Here is a 24,353-nt window from a genome sequence, read left to right as displayed (position 1 = left end):
AGATAAGTATATAACATTAAATATGTAATTTGAAATCAATACAGCCATGATGTTTTTACAGACCCTTTTTCTCTATATTTTCAATTTAGACCACAAAATATCAACCAAGGTATTCTTTACAACCATCAGAAAGTCACAACTTTGTCTGGAGAAGGGAATCAAGCCCAAAATCAGCTTGATCTTGCATCACGTTCCCAAGTGAACTGATTTGTTAGGTTTCTCCAAGAAAAGGGTCACACGATAAGGTGTAGTGAGGAGAAAATATCCAGTTATTGTTCTGCATGATTTTATCTTCAATCTGATTCATTTTGGACAACACAAGCCAGGACTTTTCAAACCTTAACAGGGTCAGCAGCATTTTTAAAACTCTCTTATTTGTGTTTGTGGACGTCTAGAATAGAACAGAAAAGACACATATACTCAAACAGACTGTTTGACACCATGCACATAGTATGATCGTACTCAGGCTAAATACAAACTGTACTACAGAAGAGAAGCAGAGTGTCTCCTCCAACACAACCATTTACAATAAATGAAAGAATAGCTCTGTATTGATCTGACTTATTGACCTCAGAAGGGTTCAAAGGTCACAGTGATGCTGTCATGGCACCACAGTCATTCAATAAAGTGACATAATTCACGTCAGACATTTCCAACACCTCATACACAAAGTAAAAAAAAATGACAGCTGGCTTTTAACACAGGCACAGACCTCGTGATAAATTATTCCATTTTGTATAAGACATTTACATACACTGAATGTGCGTGTCACGTTATAACCCAACACTCCAGCTAGTTTCAATTTGATCCAAGGAAGAGGAAATGATTGATTGATTTTCTGTGAGAGCAAGGCTCTGCTTTATAAAACCACACAGCTTTTTAGCTTTTTTGTGAGTCTGCACACATTAGATGTTGATTTTGCAATGTGTGTGAGCAAAGTCACAAAGGGATTCACAGGAAGGGTCCAATACATGTGTTTTCCTTGGTCCTCTACTAGAGCCTCTAGTGATACCAGATGTGAAATGTTCCCCCACTCAAATCTTGGTAGAGCTTGGGATTGTTCAAAGTGTTTATTACAAGAAATCAGAGTTTCTTAAACTGTTCCATCTGGATAACACAAAATATTATAAAACATTGCTGTTTATTATCATCATAACACTGAAACCAGCTCCTTTTTTGTGATAATTTCAGACACTAGGAACTTCTGTGACTGTTGATTTAGCCATGAGCTGGTCAGTCAAAGAGCTGCTTCAAAAAAGAAGACTCATCTCCCAGCAAACTTCCTAAACCCCATGAAGATGAACTGCTTTGTTGAGCTGTTTCGGACACACGACAGGGGTGGCAGCAGCATGTAGAGTTTCTGCATTAGTTTTTGCTCGTCCCTTTGCAGTACTACTCCAAAACGCTTCCCCACTATTTCACCTGGATTTCAAGCATTTTACTTTAGAGTGAAGGTGATATGTTTTCATTTCTCACAAGCAACTACTTTGTAGAAGAACAACAAGGAGACGTAACGTACTGCTGACATGCTACGATCCAGGAAATGTTCTTAATACAGGAAACATATTCCCGCTCAGTGGACCAATCATAGAGCTAGTTTCATTTGGAGAGAGGTGCACATGAGGGCTTCTGCACTGAAATGGGCTACACAGAGCTACGCCTTGGGGTGCGACATCAATTCAATGAAGATGTTTAAACCACGCTCAATTCTTATAAAGTAGCCAGTAAAGCTAACATGAGTTAGCTTAATCCAACGCCTAGCTAATATTCAAAGGTAACATCCTCCTGTTCCAGTTCCAGTAAAGAGTGTGAATATTGATTAAATATTCATTTGTCCAGGTTGTCAGAAACTGTTTTATGACAAGTGTCCCCAGGGGGCAGCTGTTGAAATGGGCAGTTTAAGTGCAGAGGCTATACTCAGAGTGAACAGTTCAGGTTGAAGAGCAAATGTCCAAATCCCATAGAGCTGAAAGGTCAAATAGTCAACAGGCCAACGTAGAAAGCAACTTTTTGCTGGACACTGCTGCATTTCAACTGTAGATATTGAACACCTGATGATGGAAATGAAGTGAAAAGTAGCTACTAATTGTGATGAGGTTTTACTTTTCTAAAAATCAAAGCCTGTCAACATTGCAAGATCTTCTTAGCTTCAAAATGCTAACCATATTACATTTCTAATACACACACCCATACCAGCACTCCTCCAGGCATCACTTTGATAAAAAAAAAAAAGCTTCAGAAATCAAGCAGTGATTTCATTCTTACAACGCTGCACTCCTGACATCAGGAGCTAACAAGTGACAGACAGCCAACAAAGGCTATGAGACAATGAACTATTATCAGCCAGTGGTGATGAGAGCGGGCTGCCTCCAGTCCAGCTACCTCCTGAAGCTGAGTCTGCTCCCAGTTTCAATGTGAGACTGAGGCAGATTAACCAACACAAACACATGCAGAAATGTAGACAGGCAGGCCCATTTAAGTATAATTGTGGCCAATGAGGTAACTTGCGCACAAGACATAATCAATATTTTTCCAATCAACTGTGTCAGACAGTCTAATCAGAGTGTGTGTGTAGTGGAGCAGTACAGACAGCTGTAACCACATTTCATTTCTCTTCATTGTATCAGCCTGAGGAATCAATGAAAGCAGCCGACACTGAGGCACTTATTAACCAACAGAGACCACAAATATAACAGCCAAAGAGTGAAAGCAGACACCATGCAGCGTATTAATGCAATAATTAAAGTTTCAGAACTAGCTAACAGAGCCACGTTAGACTGAGCAGTCTTTGTGTCTAAAGTGGTGAGTAGTTTGAAGTTATAGTGTGACAGCGTGGACAAATGTGGACAAACCAGGTGCAAAAGATGGGAAAAAAATAATTAAACACACTATTATGTACAGTAAGTACAGACTGTTTGATTGACATGGACAATACACACCAGCATAAGCCCTTCAAAATCACTGTCTTAAATGAGCTAAGCTAATTTATCTCGAGTACTTCTTTCATACAACTTGAAAGCCATGATTATGTTTTTATAAATTCTGTAAAGTTCTTGTAATGTCATTTTTACTCCAGCAGACTTAAGTTAAAAAAAAAAAAAAAAAAAACCTAAGAAACAAACATGACAGTGGGAAGATCAGGTCTTCTTTTACATACATTGAAAGTATAAACATGTTTCAGTACCTCTGTCAGTGCAGCTCTGGCGTCCAGGTGTACTTCAGTGCAGCGTGACTGTGTTGTATCTCCATCCCCGTCAGTCCTTCAGCATCCAAGAAACCAAAGGGAAAAAAAAGCAAAGAAAAAGACTGAGTGTGTGTCAGTGAAATCCACCAGAGAGAAAAAACACACCAGGCGTATGAAGCACTAAAAACTGGATGAAAACACTGCTCTGTCCGTCTCTTTCATTCAATCTGTTTCTCCGTCCCTCACTCTCTCCAACCCTTTCTCCCTGTCTCACTGTGCTCTCGCTGTTTCCCCGTCCGTACACACACACACACACTCTCTCCTTCCCTCTCTCACACACACTGACTCTCCATCTGTCACCGCCCTCTCACCCTCACCCCTCCCACCTCATGAATTATTAATGACTCTCTCTCTCTCTCTCTCACACACACACACGCACATAGACACTGTCAAACACACTCACACATATTAAACCCTATGAACAACCGTCTCACACACACATTAAAGCCAAACACTGTGTGTGGACGGTACAGTTCAGCCATGTGTTCATTATAAAAAACAGAAGCACGTTTTTTTTCCTCTCAGAGGAAATCCTTGGTTGGTTGTTAAACGAAAAGAGGGTGTTTCAAATGATGAAACCATGACCTAATCTGTGCCCAGAGCTGAAACTCCAACACACTTCAAGAAGATAACCAATCAGATTATTGAAAAAAAAAAACCTTCCTTTATAGGTTATCAGATGAACAATCTTTCAAGGAGGTAAATCAAAGCTCAAACATTAGGATAAAAAAAAAGTAGATCAAAGATTTTCTTAATTACAACAAAATATTTTTAGAAGTTAAATTAAAGTAACTAAATGCTTGTTGAAGGAAACTAATTAAAACAAAGCGTGTAATTAAAAAAAATGATAAATACTATGATTTTTGAGGGAGGATTATGGGTTTATATGGGAGTGTGCAGCCATAGCATGAGTTTAACTTTTTACTCTGAACACATGGATAAATCATGCAATTTAACCCTGTTCACTGATAAAACAATCTGCATTCATATCTTTTCTTTTCTTTAAAGAGACTGTGAGGAGGATCTGTTTAATTGGACTGCAGTGCCACGTTTGGACCAAGATTCGCACACACTCTGTAGCGAAGGCATGACTCGTGACAAGGTGTGTGTTTGGTTCAGAAATGAATAATCGGTTCTTCTTTTTAACACTCTCGTTTGTTCAAGACAACTTTACTGGAAACAAAGCAGCGAGGTAATGTGTTTATCAGTACAGGTATGTAGCACTGTTGTTGTTTGAAACGTAACAAGTAAACTTTGTACCGTAGCTCAGTAGCTAGCTATATGTCGTGCTAATGGCAACTCTGTGTTCCGATGTATCTGAAGGCTAACGTGACAACAAGCAAACTTTGTGAGTTTGTCCTGTAGTGTAGTAGTCAGCTATATTTAGAGCTACAAGCAGCCCAGTGCTGTGAGATGTGTCTGTAACCTCACTCTTCATTTTATTGATAGACTCAAGTTTGAACAGACTACTGCAGAATAACTGCTGACTGTGGTTGGAATGAACATGATCACTAACATTTTAGCTCCTGTGTTCAAGCCTTTAGGTTGAGTTTGAGTTGGTGCTCTAGCAGACTCCCGTTTAGCTTTCTTCTGCTCTCCTGTCCTTTTTCTGTCTGACATTTAGGCTCCAGTGTACACCATCACTACAAAATTAATCACAGAAATCATTTTCAGCAGAGAAAAACACAGATCTCTCTTCTCACTCCTAAACTTCGTCAGCCAGTGGTGTTGTCTTAGAGACTTGTGTGCATCAAATCAATCCCGTCCTGGACAGCTCAATTGGGAAACTAAGAAGTAGCAATTAAGAATAACCTATATTGGTGCTGATAACCAAATCAAATCAAATCAAACTTTATTTATAGATTAGTTTTCATACAGTGAAAATGTAAACTCACACTCACTCACACACACACACACAGACACAGGCATACTCAAAGGCTACGTGACTTTAGAAATGTGTGGCAGAGTACAGAGGAGCCAGGTCAGGAAACACACCCACAGGAGGCCATCTGCCCGGGTGCCAGGCCAGGACACCTCCACAAAGGCACCCACCTTGCTACAGGCCAGCGAGGGGCCCACAGCAGCAGAGCTTTGCCAAAGACCCTCTCACCGGCCTAAGCAATAAACAAAAACCAGAAGACATCAAGGACTGGGCGCACATTGAGTCACCTCTTCTAAACAATGGAATAAAATGATGAGGATTAGTCTGTACTTCCTGTTATTGTAACAGTTTTTCAAATAAGCGAAGTTTTTTTCTGTTCAGTGGTCAACTGTTAAGGTCCAGTTATGACCATGTTTATGGAGATGGTAAGCACAGCCTACTGATTTTTAACAGTGTGTGTGTCTAGAAGGCTACTTTATCATTATCAGTCTTTATACCCAAACGTCATGGCACTGGTCCGTTGTTCTCCATAGCAGCAGCCCACTGGTTTGAGGGTTTGATTGTGGTTTGTGTGAAGTAGGAAGAGAAGAACAGAGAGAATATATCACTTTGATTTATTAACCTGACATTCAGGAGACTGTTTTGTAGCTCTTAATTTTCAGACGACAACATTAAAAGCTTTTTATTTTATGGCTAATCTGAAGTCACACACCCCACATGTACGTGTAACCTATAAAACTCAAACACACACACGTCAGCCATGCATGAACACATTCACATGCATGACACACGCAGATCACGGAGAAAACAGGGCTGACCATGCGTGAATGCAGCACACGCGAGCACACACACCAAAATCTCACACACACATGCACACAGTTGTCCATGCATACAGTTGGGGGAGCGAGGATGCCCCCACTCAGCTGGAGGCTACAAGAGCTTTCTCATAGACGAGACAAGGCTGAGAGGAAGGTCGGTGTGTGGGAGTGTGTGTGTGTGTATGTCTGTATGGAGGCAAAACCCAGGGTACATTCATGGACAGATACGTGAAATTGAAGAAAACACTTCAACAACACTGTGAAAAAACAGATTTTCACCAACATGTAATCCAAACAGATTTATCTTCAGAAATCAAACTGATCATGACTCAGGTGTGGGGTTTAGTGTACGCTCTGGAGGAGAGGATCTTTAAGATGCTGCGTGCAGTCGGTGCATCCAGCTGTTCATTAAGAAAAAGTAGAAATGTCACGCTGGCCTCCAGGCTTAGGTCAGAGCCATAAACACGATCCCCTCTCACTGACTGACTGACTGGCTCATGGGGTTACAGCACTTGTCGGCTGAGTGTTGGGTCCCCCTAATTGGTTGTTACCCTCTCAAACCTAATGGGCACAGAAGCTGGTCATGTAAACTCCAGGGTTTGGGAGACCTCAGAGGCTGTGGCTGGTTCAAAGGGTTCATTAAACACTGAGGTCAAACTGTTGGCTGAATATCCTGCAGGGTCAAATCCTGGCTGAGGTTTTTGGGGCTCTCTGAGAATCTTGTCTGCAGTCTTCCTTATTCTCTTCAGTTTCTCAACATGCTCCTATGAGCCTTTTTCACACTTAACTGTGTTTCTTGGCATCACTGGGACTATTTATAACATCTCCAGTAGGGATGTCCCGATACAGACTTTTTGACTTGGTCTGATCCCATTTTTACCTCCACCAAGGAGATTATGTTTTTGGGAGAGTTTGTCTACAAAAAAACATAAACCAAAAATTAACAAATGTATTCAGATGAAATTTTCAGGAAATGTTCAAAATGGGATAAGGAAGAAGTGACTAAATTTAGGAGGTGATCCAGATCACCATCTGGATCTAGGATTTTTTTTAAAGGATTCTTTATCGTTGTGAGATAGGACCATTTTCACCATATGTGTTTGTAACTCCATGATATATGGTTGGATTGCTTTGCTAAACAAAACAAAACAAGACAAGGTCACCATAATTTCTGACAGATGTAAAAGTACGATCCAGATCCTGGGAATATTCTGGATACTAAGATCCAGAATATGAAATATGAACTGGCTCATCATAATTTTCAACACTGTCAGGTAACACATTACCGTACAAACATGCAACTAACACCAAATTGTAGCAGACAGTCTGCTGAAAGGGAGTAAAACATTAAAGTAGGACTCAAGTGTTGCATAACAATCACAACATGCTTGGCTGAGGTCTGTGCTCTCTGAGTGCTTTTCTAGTTTCATATGTTTTGACGATACCAATCCAATACCTTTCTCTGATAAATCCCGTACTATGTTGGGTGATTTCGTTATAAATGACGAATCATATTTGTTGTATTAAAGTGAGCCCTGTTGGTACCTCCTCAAGGAACACTCACTTTACAAATGTCGCAAGACGCTGTTTTAATATAGATACTTTCCAAAGAAAAGTAATCCCACACAGCGGACATGTTTGCAACGTGGTTTAATTTAAAGCAGCAGCAAAGCGTGACGGTGCTGAAAACACATGAAAACTGGATCGGTCCCAATTACGTAATGAAATCCGATACAATCCGATTCCCCAAAAATAGCCATATCTGATACCAATACCGATCAGTGTATCGCATCGGGACATCCCTAATCTTCAGGGAACTCCCCTTTAAACACATGCATCTCATAGCAGGAAAAAGGAACAGAGAGAGCTTTCTGTAATAGTGACTGTTTTGGGTTAATATCAACACTTGTGTAGGAATGTTTCTGTTTGAAGACAGTTTTGAAATCACTATAATGAAAGTTTAGGTTAGCAGTAAAGAGTTTAAAGCTGAGAAACGGATTCACACCTTTTAAGTCCACAGTCTGTCCATTGGCATGCTACAGGAAGAGATTTGTCCAAAACCAGGATGAGCAGATTTGGTTGTTTTGTCAAATTGTACAGTGCAAGCAAGCAGCAAGCAGCCTGTTATCATTGCTCCCATTCGTTTTTCCATTTTTTTTAACATCATGATACAATCCATTTTACCAGATGTCATGTCAAACATGTCAGATTTTTCTCTTGTATTTACTTTTGGATATCTTTCCCTTTACTGGTTTTCTCTGTTTGTTTTACATTAGACGGTTTCCTCTCCCACACTCAGGCTGCTCTCAGAGTGGGGAAATGATGACAGTTAGCTGTTAGCACAGATGTAAGAGCAGCTTGAGGAGCTACTGAACCCTAAACATCTCTGAGAGAGAGAAGTGGGGCAACATCCTGTCCTGAGATTCTGATTTGCAGAAAGAATTTTATTCAGTGGTTGACACTGAAGTCTTTCAGTTTTTGTCACTCGCCTCTGCAGTCTTTATGAGAATAATGAAGGCGGAAAGTGTCCTGTAGACACCAGTGAAGCAACGCAAACAGGAAATGAGGGCATGAGACTTTTAGTGCTTTTTTTAGTAAACTCAAAATGTTGGAATGAGAGTAAAAAAGGAAAAAGGAAAGGAAGCTGCAGAGGTAGAGAGTGAAGGAAGGGAGGGGGTAAGGTCTGCTTGAGATCCTCCTCCCTCTTGTTAAGTAGAGGAAGACCTGAGGCTCAGGGAGAAAGAAATTTCTGCTTTGTGTATTTTGCAATTGTGTGTGTGTGTGTATCTAAGCTTGACCTCCTGACCTTGGCCAACATTTTCAGCTCCCTTCTGTCTTCAACCACACCCCCAAACAATCAATAACCAACCAGTACCACCCGCTGCCGCCGCTAGCTGTGACATGCAAATGACCCTCGCATATCATTAAAACATATGCCCGAACAACAATAGGATAACCTTCCACCCTCCCTCTGCTGCTCCTTAAGACGTGCGCCTTAAGACATTGACACACTCACACACACATACACACACACACACACTCAGAGTGCAAAAACAATAGCAAGAAAACATCAACTCGTGCCCAGATGGACTGCAGTCAGTTGACCTCTGCTCAGAGCGGCAACAGACAAGCAAACAGACAAACAGACATCGAGACAAGTGCTCTTAAGCCCCCCTCACCACACAGACACACACCCACACACACACACCTCATCAGTCATCCTGTTAGACCTGAAGCTTGCAGCTCAGAGTAATACTTCTGCCAGTGTTAGGTTATTACCACTTGTTAACTTCTACTGAGCTCTGAAAAATGGCTTTGCTTCACCACAGTTTGTTGAATCAGTTTAAAATGGTTAAGCCTGCCCGTACGAAAGAAAAATATATGTACCAATATATTTTTTGAAATGTATTGTAATATATTATTGATATATTATGACACACATGGAATAACATATTGAGGGCACATATACAATATATTATATATTCATGAAATATATTGCAATATATTGCAAAATATACAATTGATTGCCGCTTTCCATATATTGCAATATATTGCAAAATATAAATACTAAATCTCATATATGGGAATATATTACCTAATATATGACATGATATTTTCCAATATGCTGCAATATATTTTTCTTTCGTAAGGGTGTAGCCAACTACATGAATAATTCTGTGTTGATTTTAGGTCTTAGAAACTGTAAGGAGTCACCATCAAACAGAGGTCAATAACTGCAGGTGACAGAAAAAGAAATCCCTGCTCAAACTAAGTCAAATCCACAAGTTAAGACACATTTGAGATGACAGAAACGCATCATTTAGAGAGAACTAGATTTGTGCTTGAGGAGTTTCAAAAAATTTGCCACCTGTTCATCTCCTTTTTATCGAGCTAAAATAACCAAACCTTGCTTATAAAATTTCAGGTGGCAGTTGTTGAGGGGGTTAAAGGAGGGTTGGGGATGATGATTTGTTCTCTTTTTGCTGTTTACCTTGTACAATGATGAGGATTATTTCGCCTGATTAAAATTATTAAGTTATCAAACACTCTAAGATTGTAGGCTGTGAATTCAGGTCTTTAGATAACCTCTGTTACTTCAGTGGAAAAAAAAGTCTATGTGGATGATACAGAATCAAGATCAGAATCAGAAAAAAAATTATTTATCCCCGAGGGGCAATCAGGGGAGCAAAGAGCAGCTCATTAAAAACAGCAATGCTTTGAGATGTTTTGTGGACGTCATGTTTTTTCTAAGTAAATACATTGAATTAGGAGACAGGCTGCAAATGAAAAAAGCAGAGACAACTTTATCAACAGCAAAGAAGCTTCTATGCACAAGGCACAGGATCACATCACTGTATTTTCCACAGACTGCAAAGGAGACTTTTAGTCTTTATTAATATCTGATGACATCATGGTCTAGGTTACAGGGTCGTAATAGAGGATTGTGAAACAATGCCTTTTAATTGTGTGTAAGAGTGTGTAAATGGGGGATTTTACCATTCCAATAAGCAGCATCATGATGTAAGTATGGAGACGTGGAAAAATACTCACATCTCCAATCTGTCCCACAAAAAGACTCCACACCACTGTCTGAGCATAAACATGGATATTTTATTACAAGTGGGAGCATTAACTAAAAAAAGCTGTTTAAATCTGGGTCACATGGGGACTTACTTCATCTGCTGTTTCCAATGTGATTCTCAAGAAAAGAGTGTGGTCTGTTTTGCTGTGCGTCTCTGTTTTTATGTTAAGCACTGTAACAGTGGCTGTGGACTTAAGATCAGGGTTTTGCTGGTCTGAGGCATAGATGCTTTCTGCTTCCTCAGGACAGACATAACACCTATGGCTGACCCACACTAAGCAGTGTGAGTCAGACAAAACATTATGACATTTGCACTGGATTCAAGAAGTTTTGTGCCAGGTTTCATGAAGGATCACTGGTGTCATCCCTTCAAGCTTTTTTAGTCCAAATAATGTCCCTCCACGAACCCCCAATCATTTTAGCAAGTCTCATGAAGATCTTGTGAGGATCTCATGAACATATAGTTAGGCTTTCATGCTATTTTTACAGCAGAGTGTTTTGAGTATTTTACAGATTTCTACATGTGGATATTTGGCAGTCTGAAAATCTGCACACGTTTAGTATGAACATCCAGCATTGTTACTTTATATTCATTTCAAAAAAATTGGGAAAGTAAAATAGACCCTGACCCCTTATCCCAGAACAGACCACTTCAAGCTCAAGGGGTTACAGCCATGGGGGTTGGGGAAAAAAATGGACATCATCTGTTTGGCTCCAAGTGAGGTTGCCACAATAACAGCTCCCCCCTGGTGACAGGTTGTAGTAGGGCTGGGCGATTATGGTAAAAATAAGAATCCCGATTATTTTAAGTGATATTAAAATCACAATTAATATGCACAAGTATTCATTTATTATTTGAATCTTATTCAAAAACTTCAGTACTGATTTAAACACAACCAGCAAGTGGCACATACAGTATTATTGATACACATAAGTCACACACACTCGCTGTGGCTGCACATGGAACACAGAAGAGCCATGAAGCACAGGAACTTGCATACATCTACATTGTGTGGTATATTAATTGTTTTTCTTCGATTATATTGTTTTTATGATTGTCAGATGGCAAAATTGAAATCACGATTAAAATCTGATTAATTGTCCAGCCCTAGGTTGTAGTACAGATCAAAAACTCTGTCATCCAAGTCACTCCAGTTAAGCTGTGGTCAAACTTAAAAAATAAAATACACCTCGTAAAAAGGTTTTTCACATCCATATGCTGTGGAGATTTGAAGATACTCGACTGCATTATGTTCAAGTCCTCTTTGTTCCGAAAAAAAAAAATCACTGGTTTTGGACATCAAAAACTGGGTTTTAAAGGGACAGATCAGTTTTTTTGAAGTGGGGTTGTATGAGCTCTATGTGACCACTAAGGACATTAGTGTCCGTGAATGTTTGCTCTGTATTTTTTTCAGTCGCCATCTGTAGCAGCTCTTCTTCTGTGTACTCCGGTTCATACAGGTATCCTTTTGGTTCCAAAGTGAATGGAACTTCATTGTCCTGTCATAGTCACTATTTTGAATTTCCTACGCTGCCTCACAATCCTTAGAGTACAAACAAAAGAATTATGATACTTGATCAAACTTACACGAGGCTACAACCGGTGCTCGAAGCATAGCTTGTTAACATTCCCTACAGCTGAAAGGAGGAGGGGGGACGGAGCGCACTAGCACTGCGCGGAAGGACACATGACCAGTTAGTTAGGTCCAGATAAATGTTTATATTTCTGAAGACTTAATGCACTTAAAAATTATTTTATGTAGCGTACTCTTAAACTGTGGTATTACTTTTTGACTTTAGTTCTTATAGGCAGAGAAAATAGCCTTTGAATTTGGTACCGTCTGTCCCTGTTAGCGTCTATTTCCTCGTCACCATCGATTACAGTTTGTGTCTTACTGAGGGAGAGGAGACAACTTTCTACTGTATCTAATGTCCTTAGTGGTCACATAGAGCTCATACAACCCCACTTCAAAAAAACTGAACTGTTCCTTTAAGTCACGTTAAACGATGATTGACAGCTGCTATGCTTTTTTTGCAATTTTTAGGGACAGTAAAATATGTCGGGAGGAAGAGCGGAGAAAAGATTAGACTATTAAAAGAAAAGAAAAGATTAGTTTTGCTACCCAGCTCCACTCAGATTCTCACTGAGTCCCTCATAGTCTCTACTATGCAGACAACCCATGCATACATCAACACGGCCTAGAAATTTATCTTTGGTTACAGTGTAAACCTCTCTGCGCTTGTGTACTGATGAACGTCTTCTCTTCAGCCTAATGATGGAGGATCTCTGTGTCAAATAAGCTGGAGGAAATTAAGGATATAGGACAGAAAAAATGAGGGCAGCTTTACAGCTCGACAAGAACTGGACTTATAACAGTATTTGCCAGAGGGGTGCAGCAGTTAATTAACTGTGTTGTTGACCCCTAAATACAGAACTCACAACACACATACACAGTGATATCCTGTGGTTATTGAACCGAGCCCACCCTGGGCACTGGGTGAGTTAGTTTTTGATCAAATACAATAAAATAGAGCAAACACTCCCACTCTGCTGTATGAATCAGAACAAAACAGTGGCTGTAATAACTCATTAGACAGAACCAGTGTACATACGTCATACATGAAACAGAAAACAACACACTTCAAATGTCACTTGCGACTCACAGAAACACTGTTTATCAGGGGTTAAGTGTGTTTGGAAGTCGGCCTTTTGTTTGCCTTTTCTCATAAATACAGAAAATTCCATTACTTCCCATTCTCAAGTCAGCATTTCTCTCAGCGTGTGTGTGTTATTGTAGCGCTGATCCATGGTAAGCAGATACAGTATGTGGGCGTCTATCAATAAGGCTTTGTCCAGAGGATGGAGGATGGAGCCAAAGAGGAGGAGGAGGAACAAACTGTGTCTGTCTGCTTCCCCTCTCAGATAACATACAGCATCGTCCCACCGCAGCACAGAGCACGAGACCCCCTGGAAACTCTTTGTACGTTACATGAAGGTACTTTAGTGTTAGCTCATGCAACAAGCGCCACTGACAGAAAGTTAACATGGTTAGTGAACTCGAACAATTCTCCAGAAAGTCGTTTAAAGTTCAGCTCATGAACAATGAAGGCAGAGCGACGTCCAGCTCAAAACAAGCTGAAGTCAAATAGTGTCCAGAAAAGCAGAGTCCTTTTGGTAAAAAATGAAAAAAAAACTGGCAACATTACAAGATCTAGGACATCCTAATTCCCTTTTTCTGCCAAGTACATCCAGTAATTCAGCACAATGAACCCTTTGAGCCTCCAGATGTTTCTGCTATATTTCAGCTTTTTTCAGGCCTACTGCAAAAACCCTGGCAAGAATTCCCATATACTGTTATTTTCAAAGTAAGATGAGACGCTCAGAGTTTCCATCAGTCCAAGGAGTCACAAAGACTATCTGTCTCTCACTGGCTTTTTGACATTTTGTTCTTCTGGAATCTTAAACGGCTCATAATTGGACTGCATGGTAAATAAAAAATCCTTGTGATGTTTCTGTATGGGCTGACAGGCAGGGATTGTACTACGTTGTTGATTAAATGGAGTCAGACTCTACGTCATCTTTGATTTTGTGCCAGAATTTTACCAAAATTATATCATGCCCCCCTGACAATGACCCTACATTGACCTTATGTCTCCGCTGAATACTAAGTGTGGTAGTAAATCAAATAAAGCGTAGGATCTTTCTACTGTCTGGTGGGTAGGTCACATTAACTTTAAGTTAAATTTTGTCAGATATTTTACAGTACAACAATGTTTTGAGTTAGTTTCTTTTTTGAAGAGGAGTTTGAATACTTCAGTATTTTTAAAAGAAAATACTCCAACATTTTAACTTCAGTCATAATTTTACTGAGCAACTGTCACATGTATTGGAGTAATACATGACCAGAAGTTTCTATACTTAAAGTGAAGAAGTTGTGTACTTTGTTCACCATTGAAATTTAAAGGTAGGGCCTGCAGGATGTGCCTTAAAGAATAAAATGACAACTTTAACAGGAATGATCCTGCTTAATCGTCACCTCTGGGCCTCTAAACATGCGTGTTAGTGTCTGTGTCTGCCTTGATCCCCTCCTCAGCCTGTGTGTTGATGTTTCGCTTGTTTCAGGACATTTCTGGGTGGAGAGTGGACATGGCAACCTCAGCCAATCATGGCACACCCAGTGTGTAAGTGACTTTGTGTGCTAATCCTGAACTTTAATTGTGGACGTAGCACGGAAAAATCAAATCACAACCCAAGTTAAACGAAACACCAAACACATCAAGTTTTTCCATAACAAGGGTGAAGCTTAGCTCAACTTTCACTCGCTTTCAGGCACTTGGAGAGCAGCACAGGGCAAAGATGATGTGAGTTGGCTTTCTGCTAACCAAGTATGAGTCAATTACCAGTGACTAGCTTGTGCTAACACGTCAGGTCAGTTGCATGGCTCTCGAGTCTCTCTCGCATAGAAACGTAATGCTGCAGGTGGTTGCTGGGCTAGAGCACTAAAGACTGATTTACAATTTACTGAAAACAGCAATAATGAGGTTATTTTAACACACAAAATCACAGAAAACAGACAACTTGTCCTAGGAGTAGCAGAGGATTCAGCACAAGTCGGGATTAAAGTGAATTTCTGTGTCTAATAATGGAGCTAACACTGAAATGTTTTATATGTAGCTCAAAGCAAATATTAACAATGGGGTGAGATCAAAGTAACTTTATCATATGCTACTTAATCTACGGTTTGAGAGGAAAAAACACATTTTTATGACCCCGAATATACAACTGAGCACTACTGGTCATGACAACAAATCTGTTGTGACTGAACTCTGTGCGGTGTTGAGTTACTTTCCTTAACATGAGGGCGACCACATGTCCCCTTTCACCAGGACATGTCCTCCTTTTTGGTTTGTAAAATTATGTCCAGAGGATTTTCTGAATTTCCTTTTACTTTGCGGGTCTTAGCTTATTCAACGGACCATTAATATTCATAATAAAGCTCTGCGCTGGGCCACTGGCATTATTCAGAAGTACCTACCTGTCAAGATGTTGAGCATCCATGGTGCGTGGTACTCCTTCTCTCTGAGACAGACTGAGACAGAAATCATACTTAGGATTTGGCAAAGTATACAAGTAACTTTTTGAACAAGTTGTTTAGAGTAACCTGAAATCTCACCCTGGGAACAGTCCTACACTTGTTTAGCTCACAATTTTTAACCTAACATTAAAAATTTTGACATATTTTTTTGTTTTAAGCATGAAAAAACTTCAATACACCTAGTTAACACAATAAGAACAAGTACATTTTATGGCTTCATATGGGGTTATCGCTCTGGTTACCTATACAGTTAAACTGATTATAAACTTGCCTTTGTGTGGGGGATATTTCTCATTTGTTTTGAGGAGTTTTTACCTTTTTATTGTAATTGTTTTGGAGTCATCTGAAAAACATAGAGACAGAGGATGGTACAGAGCTGAAGGGAGCAGCTGTGTTGAGGACTTTGAGCCGATACACAGTGTTCCAGGTGAGGCACCGATGCAGCCCACTGAACCATCAGAAGTTTTCAGATGATTTCTGTTTGTTTCATTTTGGCTGAGTTACGACTGATGGGATTTTCATGCATTCTGCCTCACTTAGGCTCAGTGTTTTAAAGAGGTATAATGCACGACAACTGTCCAACAGAAGGTGTTGTTAATTCATTTGCTCTAACTGCATTTGAGGTCACACCATCTGACAGAAATACACCAACATTTCCACCTCTGACAAGAAAATGGGAACAAACAATCAAGCTCTCACACATGCATGGTCTCACATGAGCGGCCTCTTCATCAGTATCACGTTGCCCGCTAATTGAGCTGTTTAAAAATTTACAGGGAGAGAAGGAGAGATTTAGGAGGGAAGGGTGGGAGGAGAAGCACAGGAGCGTGAGATTAAAAATACTCATTGAGGAGGTCAGACAGATGAAGAGAAAAAGAGAGACTGCAGAGACATCTTCAACCACATGCAGCGCAGCTTCCTGAGAGAGGACACCCAGAACCTTCCCACAATTCCTTTCTTGTTTATTTCAATTCAATCAGGCGTCCAGCGAGCAGATTCATTAGAACAAACAAGTTCAGGACCTGGGCCAAAAATGTGCTTTGATGTTTGTCAGCAAACAAGCAGATTAGTGCTTCAGGGAAGTTCAATGTTCTCTCTGAAAATTAGATTTCTGTTGGTAGAAGGCGAGAACAGGCTGTGAAATGTGCAGCTTTGTTATATTTACAGAGCTGTTGTAAACCTGGCTGGAGCAGAGTGGCAGATTGTCATTTAAAAAGCTGGAATAGGTTAAACACTTCCCCACATGTCACCTTTTAATTACCTTTTTATGTAAACTGAGATACTGCAGCTAGTTAGCTCAGGCCTTTGTTCAATATTTTGCACTGGATACGTTCAAGTGTGAAAAAAATTTAACCAAACCCTTTCCTCTCATGTCACTTTGTTGTGCATAATTAATCACGAAACTAATTACATGTGTTTCACTGATGACTGCTCTTATGCCATTAAAATGCATTTGACACTTAACATCCAATGCCTGACATTGAAAGCAGTTTAAAGAACTTAAGATTTTCTATAAACTCTGCTGATTTGTGACTACTTGGCCTCTTTGGTCGAACAAACTTACAAGAGATTAGCTACTATAGGAGATCAACAGTCAAAGATAAGTTAAAAGGTACAAATTTATCATTTTATTGAAACCTGACACGTCCGTCTCGATATATCAATCGCCCTTCCACCTGGATGAATTTTGCACGTTCATGTTTGGGTTGCGGAGTTACAGCCGTTTGCAGAGAGGTATAGCCAAGTGTGAAGGCTACATGGTCCTGAAAATATATATTTGTCAGAGGCAGACTCCAAATGAAGTGTCATCACACATTTTCCAAAGTGTTCAGTGAATCATTGGCAAGATGGCTGCTCATGAAACAAACATAAATATCTGCCTTGTAGATGAGAATTGAAGGTTTGAAAAAACATTGTTTTAACTCAGTTCAATGCATTTTTTAATGTTTTAGAGTGACAGAATTAAAAGATAAATTTTTAAAAAAGAAACAGCTGTGACCTCTGATGCATACACTGCAGTTTCCCATTCGTTAGTCAGTTAAGAGATGTAGGAATTAGGGATAAGAATTTACTATAATTCTTGTATTTGATTACCCAAAGTATCTAATGAACAATCTCTCAAATCCTCTCTCTTTTTTTTTTATACAGTAAACATTGGACATGGACCTCCTGGGCTGTAATTGACTTTACATACATCTGTTCCACTCTTTAAGATGTTGTTCTCCGTGGCGGTGGCTTGTAATCCGGCTCTACAAACGCCATCAGCTCTCTGAAGCCTTCCACAAAACTTAATGGGAGCATTTCTCCAGTTGCCAGTTTGGTTATTTGCACGCAAATCTTTTCTGCTCTGGTTTTGTCACAATGATGTGCTAACAAGCTAGCAAATGACATGATGCAAGACTTCCTGTTTTCTCTCTCCACTATTTTCTCCTTGTGCTTTGAGCGCATGAGGTGAAGCGTTGAACTGGTTTACTCTATGACATGCAAGTTTAACAACACGTGTCTTGCAGTGCACGTTAACTTTGTTGCTTTTGGGAAGTATTTCCGGACATAATTTTTCTTGACTCACATGTCGCAGGTGTAGTAGGAGGTTGTTATGCCTTTGCTTTCATTGTGGTTAAATGTTCCTGGAGAGTTGCTGTAGCTGTCGTCAAACAGTTGTTTTTGCTGAAATCTAGCTCTGCTAAATTTGTATCCGTTAATTATTTTCCCACCAAATATCTTCAGTTAGGCAAGACAAAATGCTGGGTCATACATGTAATGCTGTGTTTAAGTTATGTTGCCATAGCAGCGCTTGCACAGGTACGTAAATAAAAAAATGTAACTCGAACAATGGGGCCAACGGTGAGCATTCGATTACTCATGACCATCCCTTTGTAGATGAGAATTGAAGGTATGAAAAACCATTGTTTTAGCTTAGTTCAATGTGTTTTTTAATGTATCATGTAGAAGAAGAATTTAAAAATTGAGCAACAGTTTTGTAATGTGATGTCATGGAGCTAGAAGAGGCTTGTTGTCAGTTAAGTGATGTAGGAATCAGTTTAAACTGAGGTTTTTATTTCTCACATTAAACACTTCACTTAAATCAAATGAAATCACATCAACATAATGAAGGAAGTCACAGCTGCACCTTTAAGTTTGTATTAGCTAACACTGAAAGTCTGTTCTTAGTGTCAGCACCTTGGACCCTGAACCTTCAGGCCAACAAGGACTCGGTCAGCCCAGAATACAGCAACCTGTGTGTGGCTCACAGAGCTGACTTCTGGCTTCTCCTGGATGAATCAGACCATCCACCTACACGACCCCGTCAGGTTAAATCACTGAGCTCTGGGAGAGTCGGCCAAGGGACATGTGAGTCACACACATGTCCACATTCAGAATTACACAATAATGGGACGTATGCCAAACAAAACTGATGTTCAAACAGGCACAGCACAACCTGGAACCTGGAAGAGAATCACCCAGAGGCGTTGAAGAGCTAGATCTGACCTCTGACAAAACAAAGTCATGGTGACAAGTTGAAATACTTAAAACAAAGTGACATCCCACAGACTACAGAGTCAACTCAGAGAAAACAAGCAAAACATCGAGGCTAACTGTTCACTGCTTTATATTGAGGTACTGTACTGTTAAAGAGCTTTTAGGACATTTTCTCAATTGTTGCACAACACACCAGATAAATCTTACATTCCCCAAAATGATGGATGGAAGGACAGATCGATGTAGTGTCTTCTTAGCTGTCACCGCAGCACCTCAGCTTGCAGTGAACACCTGTCCCAGCACCAGTTAGCATCAACATGCTACAGGCTGCTCACAGCTGGAACCTCATGTGTAAACAATTTAACCATGGTTCTTTGTAGTAACAATTTTATTTCTATTGACCAGCCACTTTGCACTTCACAATGAAATAGCGCATGCTTGGAGATGCCAAGATGATGGGTATCATGAAAAACAAAGCCATTTAGCCATTTGAAAAGATATGACCCTGAGCGGTTTAGCCCACAATAGTGAATACATCTTCTAACTAAACATTTACTTCTGCTGCATACTATATTATGACCTGTTGTTTCCATTTGCCAGATTTGCCAAATGACCAGACGAGGCTCCTTTCCATCTCTCATATGGCTTTTTCCTTTATCTTTAGCCTGAATAAAGGCAGAGTCACCTCTTCCCATAGTGACCAGTATTTCTAGGCTTTAGGTTTCTTCAGAAGACTTTTTTATGATCATTTTTATTAAATTTCTGGGCTCATAGACAGGAGAGGAGAGGAGAGGAGAGGAGAGGAGAGGAGAGGAGAGGAGAGGAGAGGGAGCAGCTGTTGCTGACACTGAAGAAGAAAGACACCTCGCTGTCGGGAGGTAAACAACAAACACACTGGTAATTGAGCAGCCATCATCATGGCTACATCAATGCTGCACATCACGTCTACGCCCAAGCCCAAGCAGAGAAACAGAGAGAGAAACAAACAAAAATAATTAGGCTCAATTATCCTGTTTGTAGGAAGACTCAGGAGCTGAGCCTTTTCTTTCTAAATCTTTTATTCATTCAGCCTGTCTCGACTGAACCCCAGCTGGAGTGAAAGAATCAGTGAAATGTGCAGAAACACAACTCATACACTGCATTTATTGACACTTTAACCTCCGTTTTTGGTTGAAGAGCCATTAAAACTGTCACGTGATCTGCCAGCAATACTACATTTTCATAAACTCAAGTCAATCTTGATATTATCCACAAAACAGTTTGAATATCTGCATAACACAAGCATCAGAATAATTCAAAGCACAGTAATTCATGCTAATAGATGCTAATAAAAACAAAGGGCTGCTTACAGCCTCATACCTGGGTGTAAGAGACTTCCTGAAAGTCGTTTAGCTGTGGTATCTCTTTCATTTTAAACACATTCATTATGGAAGTTGTTGCACCGTGTTGCAGTGGTTTGTATTAATTAGTGAAATGTTTGTGTGGCTTAACAAGCAGCAAAATGTGTGTTAGATGAAGACCTGAGATGATGAAGCACTACAGAGCAGGTAATGCTGTAATCTTCTGTAAAGAAGAAAACTGAAAGGAAGTCTGAGGAGATGAATATGGATAAAATTTAAACATTGAGCATCAAATCAGTCAGTCTTTAGTTTTACAATCACAGGGGGTTATACCTTCTTCGAGAAGGGGGTTTTGTCTTTATTCTGTCCCTCTAGTGACCCTGTAGAAAATCTGTATCTTTATTCAGCTTGTTCAGACTTCCTGCTCCAAAAGAAACACTTCCCTCTGATTGGTCAGGGAAGAGTTATGAGCTGACCTTGATGTTTGAGGCCCGCCCCTTTAAAATGTTATGAACCAGTAAGGAGATCCTTGACCTCATCAATTCAGCAAGTCTTGAGAAGATCTCATGCTTTTTTGAAAATGGACCACTTTGGAAAAACGGAATATTTTCAGTATGGACATCCTTCACTGTTACTTCATATCCATGTATGATATACGAGAAAGAACAAAGAATGGAAAATATAATTTTGTGATTAAAGGAACAGTAGTTTTTTTGAGTGTGTATGCTCCAGGCCAGACAGCAGAGAGAGTTATAAAAAGGCAAACATCAACATGAGTGAGGAGGGGGGAGGGACCCTGAGCCCCCCGCAGACAACAGCAGGACAAGGCAGACCTTAAACACTTCTGATTGTCAAGTCAAATAAAGGTTGTCGCGCGCCAAGCCTATTGTCCAAACTCTGACCCCCACAGCCCCGCCCCCTCCTAAAAAACCTGCCTATCCACCATGCCCCCAACACACACACACACACACACACACACACACACACACACACACACACACACACACACACACACACACACACACACAGAGTTTAACTCTTGCCTTTGTGTCCAGCAACAGGAGGTGTGGTCGTTTTTTTTCTACAGTTAATGAGTTAGCAGGAACACAAGGGCCAAGCGGAGGCACGGGTCATTCATTCATTTAGCCTTTAAGCCTCCTTAGATAACACCCCCACCCTGCCCCTGGCCCCTGACACCCACTCGTAAACACATATTTATAAGCACACAAAAATAAACAGGAACACACACACACAAATCCACAAACTGATCCAAGCTTGAAGATAAATGTGATGTGCTGCTACTGTTCAAGTAAAAAAAAAAAAAATCAATTTAACCTCAAAAAGACAAAAAAAATAACTTTCACATCCACAAGAACATCAATGTCTGCACCTCAACATATACACACACATACACACATACACACACAAACACACAGCTCTGGCGTCTGGTGACACAATAGCTTCCCGTAGCAGCTGGTCAGCTGAAGCCATAGGAGTCTCACACACACACACACACACACACACACACACACACACACACACACACACACACACACACACACAAACTTAAAGATGCAAAATGTACAAGCCCCTGCATGTCTAATGACGTGCCAAGACGACATAAGAACAAGAGAAAATGACTTGACTGGCCATCTGTGGCATGTGGAACATCTGCGCTAATCAATAACACACACACTCTCTCTCACACACACACTTAAAACACACACACAATTACATACAGGGACATGCATGAGTACACATGTTAACCAGGACAGGCCTGCCTGTTTAAAGAACCACTTAAATCTACTGTACATGTTAGCATTGAACCACTGATTCACAGAATTAACAGTTTTAATATTTGACCAAATCAAGATAAAAAACATGTTTTTCTGATTTTAGTTTGACTGAAATATAAACCATATGGTTTACTCTTTCTCTGAAGTCTTCAGGGACCATGTGTTGTGCTGCTCAGTTGCTGCCTTTAAACTAACAAGCAGTGCAATTTTTATACCTTTGGTTCAAGCTCCACAACATCCTCTACTTGTTTGTTCATGGGAAGAGTTTGAAAACAAGCATGTCATGTTGGGGCTGGAGCAGACTCAAACCTTCACCTTTGATTCTAACCTTTGTCCCTTTGCTGCACTCTCTTTTCACAGTTTCGCACTTTATACTCTGCCCTGTCTCAGCCCTCGTTTACACGGCAACGTTTCATCCGAAAACGCTAAAAAGCAGGGAAAAAAATCTGTGTTTATACAGGAATGCTAAGAGACTGAAACGCTGTAGTAAGCATGCCAGGCCTGTGGGTGGCGCTATAAAAAAAATTTCAGAGGCTGCTATTGGTAGATCTCCACCAAAGTTGATCATTTGGTGTATTAGGGAATACTAAGTTAAAAAGTGGAGCAAAAGATGCACATTTTGCATAAAGACAGTCAGCAGATACAGCAGATTGAGCAACACAACACGGTAGTCCAAGACGATCGTAACAACTGTACTGTTAGACTGTTGTATGCGCTCGAGCAAAGCGGAGTGTGACGTCAGTGTTTCCACTGAAAACTCCAGCTTACTGTTTGCGTGTTGGCAGTATTTCAGAAAAAATTCCAAGCTTTAGGCCATTTTGAAAAGTTTACGTTTCAGGTCTGTTGAAACACCATTTCCATGCAAACGCAAGGCCAAAACATAACAAAACTTCTGAGTTTCACCCTAAAACCATTGTCATGTAAACTGGTACCTGGCAATCGGTATCAGTTGTCAACCGTACCAATTTTCTGTACTTTTGTGTGTTTATGTGGTAATAAATATTCATTTCTTTGATGATAAATCTCAAAGTTTTGCAATTTAACACATTCATTCTTCAATATATAACCCTGTAATGTTGTGTTCATGTCCAGCTTTGAAAATCACCCACTCTTCCACCAGTATGAAACAGTGGAGAGCAGAGACAGACAAAGAAAGATAATAAGCTAGAGTGGGAGACTCAGTTTCAGGTCTTGAAAATTCTCTTTGTTGCAGAGAGTAAACAAGCACTCACATTAGGGATGGGTACCTTTCACAATTGAAATGATAAAGTACCAATGCCCGGTACCTGGCAATCAGTATCGGTACTCAACGGTACCAGTTTTGGGTACTTTTTTGTGTTTATGTGGTAAAAAATATCAATTTGTTTAATAATAAAATGTATTTTATTTTTTTATTTTTTTTTCAATTTAACATATTTATTTTTCAATATATAACCTTATAATTCTGTGTTAATGCCCAGCATCGAAATTTGCCTTCTCTTTCAGTCCCTCACAGTCAAAAGGATGTGTCTAGGTACCTAAACATGGTACCTTTTGATTTTTCATGAATCAGTACCCTGTACTTTTGACAGAATCCAGTCGGTACCTTTAAAAGTACCTAATTCGGTACCCATCCTTAACTCACAATAAAATACTTGACAATGTCTAAAGCTAACCTGTTATCACAATATGTCTGTTAGAAAAGACAAAAAAATGTGAAATTTAACACAGTTTGTCTAGGAGGCATTGGGAAATTATTCATAAGTGCAGTACATATGATGTCTGCCCTTTATCTTCATTTAGAGTAGAAATTATTGTGGATTGAAGAAAATCATGCTCAGGAATGACATTAGTGTGGCACACATTTATCTGTGTAATGAATGCAAGGAGGTTTGTGCCTTTAAAGAAATGCTAATCAAACTTCCTCTGGTAGATTGTTGTATCAGGATTCAGAGACACAGAAGCTTTATTTTCTATAAAAGACTCAAAATGTGAATAATTTTCTATTTCCTCTCATTTGTCTTCTCGAGGAAACACACACACATAGTACAACTACACACATAATCAGCAATCACACTCTTCTTTAAGTGCGCTACAGCTTATAAAGACATCAGGGCTTGGTGGGGAGGAAGAGAT

General features: G+C 40.0%; 1 protein-coding gene across 19 annotated transcripts in view; it reads right to left on the bottom strand.

Annotated features, from left to right (window-relative positions):
* nfasca (neurofascin homolog (chicken) a) overlaps window positions 1-24,353 on the bottom strand; it is a 166,478-nt gene that overhangs the window by 100,234 nt on the left and 41,891 nt on the right. For 18 of the 19 annotated variants that reach the window (XR_012598352.1, XM_074672800.1, XM_074672856.1 and 15 more), the window contains exon 2: window positions 3,185-3,260. The exons of the other annotated variant lie outside the window; for it this stretch is intronic. The gene's annotated coding sequence lies outside the window, so the exon portion shown is untranslated. The remainder of the gene's footprint in view (window positions 1-3,184; window positions 3,261-24,353) is intronic. 19 annotated transcript variants of the gene reach the window in all.

The sequence above is a fragment of the Halichoeres trimaculatus genome, unplaced genomic scaffold (assembly GCF_033239565.1).
Source record: "Halichoeres trimaculatus isolate MK-OKI-2021-1 unplaced genomic scaffold, fHalTri1.1 fHalTri1_scaffold_1, whole genome shotgun sequence".
Taxonomy (NCBI): Eukaryota; Metazoa; Chordata; class Actinopteri; order Labriformes; family Labridae; genus Halichoeres; species Halichoeres trimaculatus.
Note: the sequence above shows the minus strand (reverse complement) of the source record. Positions and strands in the feature narration are given on the sequence as shown.